The 9,813-nt window shown below is 33.7% G+C and overlaps 1 long non-coding RNA gene across 1 annotated transcript; it reads right to left on the bottom strand.

Moving 5' to 3' along the window:
* Positions 1-6,690: 6,690 nt before the first annotated feature.
* Positions 6,691-7,921, bottom strand: LOC147035506 (uncharacterized). Its single transcript, XR_015062238.1, has 4 exons — positions 7,685-7,921; positions 7,432-7,590; positions 7,133-7,190; positions 6,691-6,851 (listed from the first exon to the last, which is right to left on the bottom strand). It is a non-coding gene; the product is annotated as an uncharacterized LOC147035506 (long non-coding RNA).
* Between the last annotated feature and the right edge of the window lie 1,892 nt (positions 7,922-9,813).

The following is a 9,813-nucleotide window of genomic DNA, read 5'->3' as shown; positions in this document are numbered from 1 at the left end:
TTTCAATGTATAGGGAAGTATCCACTCGATTAGACTTTATAGTTTCCTTTTGAGCGCTCAGGTCAAACGCATAGATTGTATACAAACTTTTAAATGCTGTCATATCCAAAATAGGTTCTTTATTTCCATTACTTTCACACACCTTTTGTTAAGACTTGTATGCTTCAGCAAAATCATTTTTTTCCCAATTAATTTCCAATCTATCTCGTGGATAAAATGTTCAATCTAGAGAAACGCGAAGTTGTTTCACCTTAGCATTATCACTCAATGCATTATTCTTATCAGTCGCAGTATCACCATCTGGCTTTTTAAAAATCATCCACAGATATCGTGGCTTTAATTCCAGAACACCCAAATTCCACGTGTAAGTAGTTTGGTTGAGTTTAACATGTTGACATCTTCTTTTGAGGTATGATACACTGAGTGGTTTCTTTGAGTTAAGTCTTCGATTCAACATCTCTTCTGTTTTAAGATTAGGAGTATATTCAATGATATACCAACTCATTTCCTCAATTACAAATTTATTCTGATCACCAAAAGCATTACCAACACCAAAAAGCAATCGATTTTCTTTATCATTCCTTTGTAGTTGAAATCTAATTTTAAGACCATACAGAACTTTATCATGATCACAAAATCCAAATATACCTTTAAGAGGAACTGCCACAGTAAAACTATTTTCTGCTTTTGTATCATCATTATACATTCCTTTCCTTTGAGTATATCCAGGGTCTGTGTTTGTTCCCGTTGACATATCAGGAATAAAACCTTCGACAGACCCTTTTCACATTCTATCACTGAATGTATAGAGTGTAAATTTCATCATTTCAGATACAGCAGAGACATAATCAACCGCTTCAACTTCTTGTGTTCCAATATACAAACGCACACTATCAAACATTTTCCAGAAGAAATCATTTACAAGTGTAGCGTTTGTGTTAGTCGCAGCCTTAGTGAATTTAAATTTACACAACAAGAAACTTTCGGATAGATTCAAATAGGTTTGTTGATTATTTATTTCAAAACTTTTTGTACCATTCGTATTCCAGTCTGTTCCAGTTATTGCATTTACCTTGAAGTAATCTTCTTTTTTAGTGGAGTTTGAGATAATAATCGTATCATCCAAATCATAGATACTATCAATTGCTTCCATACTTGTATTTATTTAGGAAAAAAGATGTTAAAACTTTTGAAACCCTGATCCAAGTATTTGAATTATTTTCTGTCGTTCTTGGGGGGACAACTGAGTTTTGCCTTTCTTAATTTCTTTTATTGCTTGTAATTTATGAGATTCCTTCTGGGCATCTTTTATGTTCTTTACAGCACCTGCTACATTTCCCACAGCAGAAGCAATTGAACCAATTAGATCTTTATGTTTAAGAATAGTTGAACCAATACCCATTAGAGTATCAATTATCCCATCTCCTCTAAATTGATGTCCAACACCCCTTTGTCTCTTAGGTTTATAGTATCCTCTACCAAGATACATACCTTCACCCTTGTAGTATGGGGAAAGGAACATCCCATCCCCTGTAATTATTTTATATTTTCCCAACTCGTGTTTCCTCACAATAACCATCGTATTTATTTATTGAAAAACTTCACGTCGGTAAATTCTGATGGATATAACTTCTCCATTAAAAGAAATCACACGATTATCTTGGTCGGTTATCCTAAAATTTACTCTGTGTATGGTTTTTCCTGACACAGGGAGATAAACCAAATTTTTAGGTTCCATATTGAATTTATAACCAATTGGGGTTGAGTCTACGCTGAATGAAAATATTGTATTTGTTTTTTTTCCATCATTATAAGCACCATCAATCAAATCACAGTGAATTAACACCGAATTTATTCCTGAGGATATTTGAATGACATTATCACTGTAAAACGTCCCATTAGTTTCAATCTTTTTTGAGGAGAAACCCAATAACTCTCTAAATGAATTATTAATTGTGAAATCAACCTTGTAGTTATTTTTAACTTTAATCGTTGATTTTGAAGTATGTTTTTGAATGTCTATAACAATATTTTTGGGTTCATCACCCTGTTCTTTCATAAGATGAGCAATTTCGGAAGATATTTGAGAAATCTCATTTGCTCCGGGTGAGACTGTTATCGTTTTGTATCCACTTCCCGGATTATAAATAAACTTGTCATTTTTCTCGCTTATATTAAATAAGGTATTATAAGTTTCCATGGACAATAAAGATGCCTCATATTCTTTTGTTGTGTCAAGTTGTAGTGGGTATGGGAATGAAGATGTGTGGTTGCTTGTTGTGAAATTGAAACTAAGGATTGTGCTTCTCATCTTATTTAATATGAGATAAAATGTCTTTATATTGATATTTATTAATTATTTTCATGTTCATCAACTGGTCTAAAATGGCTGATGCTTCATTAAAACAATTGTTATTTCCAGCCTTCTTACTGCCTAACAACAATAACAGTCTATTAACTAATTGCGATGGGTCATTTGGAAGAAAACTAACACCTGAACCAAGGATACTTAAAGCCTGAATAATGTGTTTCTCCTTCTCATTTTTCCTTCTTTTACTAGAACTACTAACCCTATAATTTAGATTGTTCAGCAGATCAATATATACTCTATCATCATTATTTTTCATATCCAATGGTTTATCAATATACTTTGATTCATCCCTCACAGTTGAACCTTGTCTTCCATCTTTTGTGAGAAGAAACATTAATCTCGGAGTTAGTTTAACAGGGGGTCGAGCAGAACCCAAGAACCTTCATTCATCATAAAATATCAATACCTTTTCTTGAACAAGATGAAATATTGCTGGAAACAACTTGTCAAATATTGTAAGAAATTAAAAATTCATAATGTGATTATTTGTATGAGAGATGAATTAACAAATGTGCCGAAACATACAAAGAATATTATTATGAACTTAGAAGATAATAATGGGAATGGTTCTCATTGGGTTTGTATTTTTAATAGTCAAGACAAATATTATTTTGATAGTTTTTAGTCTTCCACCACCTGTTGAAGTCATAAAATTCTTACAGAATGGTGTTTATCAAACATTTCAAGTCCAAGAATTAAATTCCAAGTGTTGTGGTCAATTATGTCTTTATGTGTTATTTCAACTCAACAAAATTAAAAAAATTTTATGATATTATTTTTAATCTAATATAAATGACTTATGTTGGTAAAGATGGTTCTATCTTTGGTGTATCTCAAGAACTGGATATTGATTTATCAAATTATTACACAAAGGCACAGGCTGAACGACATAAATATAATATAACCAAAAATATTAACATGAAAAATGCTTATAAATTAAAAAATTATCCAAGCCCGACTGACGTGAATGACTTGGTGAGATTAAGCGATTTATCACAATATATATCTTTAAATAAAACGGCCGTGTATTCCAAAGATACAGAAGTGTTGATATTATCTCCAGGTCATACAGAATTCACAGTTCGAATTAAAATAAATTTTTATAAAGAAGGGCGTATCGTTTGTATGAGAATAGAACAATAGGGGTATGATATGAATGATTTAGGGTATAATTGGTCATTTAAAATTAACCTCGAAGAACTGGAACAATTAAATCAGTCTCGTAAGGAAGAATATTATCCACTTGGTATCGAGAATGAGTTTTGTGGGGCCACCATTAGTAAACAACAAATAAAAGAATTTAATAAGGGTAAATATAATAATGGTTTTGCCCTTTTTATATCATGAAAACAGAAAAAACAAGATTATATTTAATAAGTAAGGAAATACAAAATGATTTAACTATGGGAAGATGGGGAGGTGTTTCGTGCCATAATATTATTCTAACATATATTTCTAATACATAAATGACAGCAAGAAGGCTTCAAGAAAATTATCATTTCTGTGTCCAAGCATACCTTCAAGAAAAGGGTATTCGGTATTTTAATAAATATGTTCTACAACATAAGAATGAGGTATTTTCAATAAAAGATTGGCATTATGCTGATGTTGAGAAACCGACAACTTTAGATTTAATTAGAATGTTAAATAATGAAAAAATTATGAAGTTAAGAAAAGGTAAGGCTCTTTTAGAAATTCAAAAGAAATTTTATTGGTTTCCTGTTGTAAAAAAAAATATTTTGGATTCAGGAATAACAAGAAATCCTGATGAATATATGTATGATATTCTATGGGGTGTAAGCGATTCAAGGATAATAAGGGATGAGGAAGGAGTTGAAGAAGAGAGGGAAGAGGAGGAAAAGGAGAAGAGAGAGAAGGAGGAGAGGGAGAAGAAAGAGAAGGAGGAAAAAGAGAAGAGAGAGAAGGAGGAGAGGGAGAAAAAAGAGAAGGAGGAAAAAGAGAAGAGTGAGAAGAGAGAGAAGGAGAGGGAAGAGAGAGTGAAGGAGAGGGAGGAAAGAGCGAGACAAAATAAATATCAAAATATGGAAACCAGTGAGATTAAAAAAAGATTGGTGGTATTACAGAAAATAACTCAACCCACCAAGGAGGAAAACAAAGAATTGACAAGTCTATTTGCAATACTTTCGACAAGAATATTGACATCGACAAGATATTCATTTTAATTCAAGTTTTTCATTTTTTTTTTCTTAAATAAATGGAGGAGAGAGTGAAGGCATTTCTAAGGATTCTTTATGTTTTAAAAATTAAGATTCAAATGTGCATGTTGGAAACGAAAAAGGTTTTTGCACTCTGCAGGAATTTTTCACATAAATAAATGAGTTATTGTCTCAAATGTAAAAAGAAAACTAATACGAAAAACATTTCATATATTAAAAGTAAAAATAACAGGGTTATACAAAAAGGTATATGTTCGGTGTGTGGTTCAAAAAAAAATCAATTTATCTCCAAACACAAACGAGGAGGAGATATACAAAAGTTTTTATCAGGAAATAAATTTACAACTACTGCAATACCAGGGGAATTACATCTTCCAGGGTATTCTTTCTGTGGTCCAGGCACAAACTCAGATAAAAGATTAGATGAGGCAGACAATCCTAAATCCTGGAGTAAGCCCATCAATAGAGTTGATTAAGTGTGCATGAGACACGATATTGATTATGGGAATACCACAACGTTGGAAGAAAAGCATGAAGCCGATAGAGAAATGTTGTATAATTTGTCTCTGATACAAAATCCAACCTTGAGAGAAAAAGTTGATCATTTCATTGTGAAGAAGATGATCAGTGCTAAATTGAAACTCGGACTTGGAAATTCAAAAAACTTATAGGCTCTAATGATGTCATTAAGACTGAAGAGCAATTAGCTGATGAATTACACAAACCAATATTCACAAAGTTTCAGAGAAGGAAAGTTTATTCCAAGGAAGTTGATTATATCTGGTCTGCTGATTTGATTGAACTTACTAATGATAAGGGGTACAAGTATGCTTTAACCGTTATTGATTTGAGGAGTAGATACGCATGGGTTGTACCATTAAAAAATAAAACAGGTAATACTCTTATGTTAGCCTTTCAACAGATATTTAATAAAAGTAAGAGAAAACCTAAAAAATTGTGGACTGATGAGGGTAGAGAGTTTTATAACAAGACATTTATGAATTTTCTAAAAAATAACAGTATTACATTATACAGTACCTTTAATGAAGGGAAGGAAGTTGTTGTTGAACGTTTTAATCGTACCTTAAAAGAGAGACTATATAAAAAAATTCACACAACTCGGTTCACAACAATGGTCGTCTTTTATTCAGGATATTGTGGATAAGTATAATGACACGATTCACACGTCAACAAATATCAAACCATCAGAAACATTTACAAAATAAAAATATGAAAAAGAGATTAATGTCAGAAAACCTAAGTTCAAAGTTGGTGATATCGTAAGAATATATAGGTGGAAATCTCATTTTGAAAAGGGTTTTACTAAACGATGGACGAAAGAACTTTTTAAAATTGTTGATGTAATAGATACGGTTCCTATGACTTATAAGATATATGATTTGGAAGGGGAAGAGATTTTAGGTTCATTTTATTCACAGGAATTACAAAAGACAAAGATAAATTGAAATTTTTTGACTCCGCCCCTTTTTGACTCCGCCCACACAAAACCCACCCACATAAACCCCACCCCACACAAGCTCCACACAAACCCCACCCCACACAAACCCCACACAAACCCCACCACACACAAACCCCCCACAAGCTCCACACAAGCTCCACCCATATTCATCATATTCACATAATTAGTGATTTGTTAATTAGTTCCCCACACACAACATGTTTATTAAATTAAAAAATTATCCACCCATCCACACAAGCTCCACCCATCCACCCATCCAACCATCCATTTATCCACACAAACCTCATCCACATAAGCGTCATCCACATAAACCCTGCCCACACAAGCTCCACCCACTGAAGCCCCGCCCACACAAGTCCCACCCACACAAGCCCCACCCACACAAGCCCCACCCACACACACCCCTCCCACACAAGCCCTACCCACACAAGCCCCACACACACACACCCGCCCACACAAGCCCCCCACGGCCCCGCCCACATAAACCCCACCCACACAAGCCCCTCCCACACAAGCTCCACCCCGTCATCCCCCTGTGCACCCCCCAATGACCCACCACCTCCCTCATCCCACCCCACCCTTCCCACACACACACACATGGGGAGGGGAGGGGTGGGATGAGGAGTGATGGGTCATTACTGCACACTACCCCCCCGCTTAATGTCTTGATCCTTTTTTTGAAATTCAAAATCAAGTAATTGTAAACAAAACAAATATAATTAATCAAAATTGCAAATATTAAATATTCATTTGCGAGAATGTATAATCTTTCCCAGCAATCTTCTTCAGATGTCTTGTGATGTTGAAACTCAGACACCATATTCTGTTTTGAAAAAAAAATGGATAATAATTAGGTTTTATAAAGATAATTACATGGTAATATGAGTAAGCCTGGTGTTGGTTCTAAGTTCAACCTCGTTGACCACTGAATTAACACACCAGGAGGCCGACTCAGCCTGTCATCCTTTTAAGGCCAATAAAATGAATTCCAGTGTACTGGCAAAACCGCGTCCAAACTAATGATGCAACCAACATAAGACAACATTCCAAAGAGAGAGTGATATTAATAAAAGAATAACTAAATAATAATTCAGAAACATTTACCTCCAGAAAATCATGTGTTGTACCAGATTGCTTCAACAGCTAATGTTGTGTGATCGAGCTGAAAAAAATAAAATAATAAGTCAAGGGTATAGATGGAGAGACAGACAGAGAGAGGTAGGTAGAAAGACAGACAGGGAAAGACACACACAAACACATATACACATATACACACACAGACACACACACACACACACACACACACACACACACACACACACACACACACACACACACACACACACACACACACACACACACACACACACACACACACACACACACACACACACGTGTCTCACCATTGGTTTAATTTATTCGAGATCAGAGGCCGTGATAAGACTTCGTACCAGTCATTATAAATGTTTTTCAATTCTCTTCTAAAATCATTGACCTCTTCAATAAGAGCATTCATTTGATGCACCTCATCGTGATATGTAAACTCCACTTCTTCCAAGGACCTGCCAGGAAAAAATTATATATTTTCGCATTATCACGATTTAATTTATAATCAATGGCTTCATTGTTCAAAGAGGAAACCATACACAAACTTACCAACTTTGTAGTGAGCTGTTATCTTCATCGGAAGAGAGTGAGTCCATGTCTCAGTTTTTTACCATTGGTACAAGATGGCAAAAAGATCAGAGGCCGTGATAAGACGTCGTGTCAGTCTTTAAAAATGTTTTTCAATTCTCTTCTAAGATGATTGACCTCTTCAATAAGAGCATTAATTTCATGCACCTCGTCGTGATATGTAAACTGCTCTTCTTCCAAGGACCTGCCAAGAAAAAAAAAAATATATATATATATATATATATATATATATATATATATATATACGTATATATATATATATATATATATATATATATATATATATATATATATATATATATATATATATATATATATATATATATATATATATATATATATATATATATATATATATATATATATATATATATCAGAATTATCACGATTTAATTTATAATCAATTACTTCATCGTTCAAAGAGGAACCTATACACAGGCTTACCAACTTTGTGTTGAGCTGTTTTTTTTCGCGGAAGAAAGATCGCTCATGTCTCAGTTGTAAAAATGAAAATCCCGTCTGGCAGAAACTTTGTCTGGCGAATCACTTATAAAGCAACGATGAGGAGATTGCTTAATCATTGGGTGTGGCCACAGGAAATGACGCTTCGGGATAGACAGCTTGGAAAATAACTGGAAGATATATTCTCAAATTGTATGAATCATTTTTAAAACATACTTAAAATACCCTAAAATGGTTTTGATTCAAATGTTTTCAGTTCGTGTTCTGAGATAAAATATAAACACGAGACCTTGTCTCACAGAATAGTTCCTATTTTTTCACAGCATGACTGTCCAAAAACACTTCCTCATTCACACAGCACGACCGTGTCAAAAAAAACCACTTCCTCATTTTCATGACACGAACTGAAAACATTTGAAACAAAACTTTTTTTATGGCGTGGTTTATGTACAAAAATGATTTTCAACTCGGGCGGTGGCCAGATGAGATCATTAAGAGAAGTTTATCATTTCGTAATGACACAAAAGGGGTATCTTAAAAAATATAAGGATTCAAATGTTTTGTTTTTCAATATTTTAGATGGGGATTATTGTGCAAAGAAAATTAAACTATTGAAGGAATTTGAGAATGAACAAATCTTTATAGGTTCCATGAGTGAGCTAAACAATATGCATCGGTTATTTGATGAAGAGTGTCCCGAGTCTTAGACGTTTCAGATATTTCTTTAGAATCACCTTTAACAAATATTTATCTTATTGTATGGATTATTTGAAAAAAAAAGTGTCCCCAGGTTAAAAGGGGAGACAAATAAATATACCTTGCGATAAAAAGGGGGTTTATTTTTAGGGAAAAAAATATGAATCGCTGAAAATCCCCCAGTCATTTACATGGGGAAAAGTGAGCCAGAACCAGTATATTCACCCTACTAATAATGGTTAAAGCATACTTGTACCCCTTATCATTATTGAGTTCAATCAAATCAGCAGACCAGATATAATCTACTTCCTTGGAATAAACTTTCCTTCTCTGAAACTTTGTGAATATTGGTTTATGTAATTCATCAGCTAATTACTCTTCAGTCTTAATGACATCATTAGAGCCTATAAGTTTTTTGAATTTCCAAGTCCAAGTTTCAATTTAGCACTGATCATCTTCTTCACAATGAACCGATCAACTTTTTCTCTCAAGGTTGGATTTTGTATCAGAGACAAATTATACAACATTTCTCGATCAGCTTCATGCTTTTCTTCCAACGTTGTGGTATTCCCATAATCAATATCGTGTCTCATGCACACTTCATCAACTCTATTGATGGGTTCACTCCATGATTTAGGATTGTCTGCCTCATCTAATCTTTTATCCAAGTTTGTGCCTGGATCACAGAAAGAATACCCTGGAAGATGTAATTCCCCTGGTATTCCAGTAGTTGTAAATTTACTTCCTGATAAAAACTTTTGTATATCTCCTCCTCATTTGTGTTTGGAGATAAATTGATTTTTTTTTGAACCACACACCGAACATATACCTTTTTGTATAACCCTGTTATTTTTACTTTTCATATATGAAATATTTTCAGTATTAGTTTTCTTTTTACATTTGAGACAATAACTCATTTATTTATGTGAAAA

This window comes from Eptatretus burgeri, chromosome 1 (genome assembly GCF_056783735.1).
Source record: "Eptatretus burgeri isolate ZD-2024b chromosome 1, Ebu_testis_v1, whole genome shotgun sequence".
Classification (NCBI taxonomy): domain Eukaryota; kingdom Metazoa; phylum Chordata; class Myxini; order Myxiniformes; family Myxinidae; genus Eptatretus; species Eptatretus burgeri.
The sequence above is the reverse complement of the archived record's forward strand: the minus strand, read 5'-3'. Positions and strand labels throughout refer to the sequence as shown.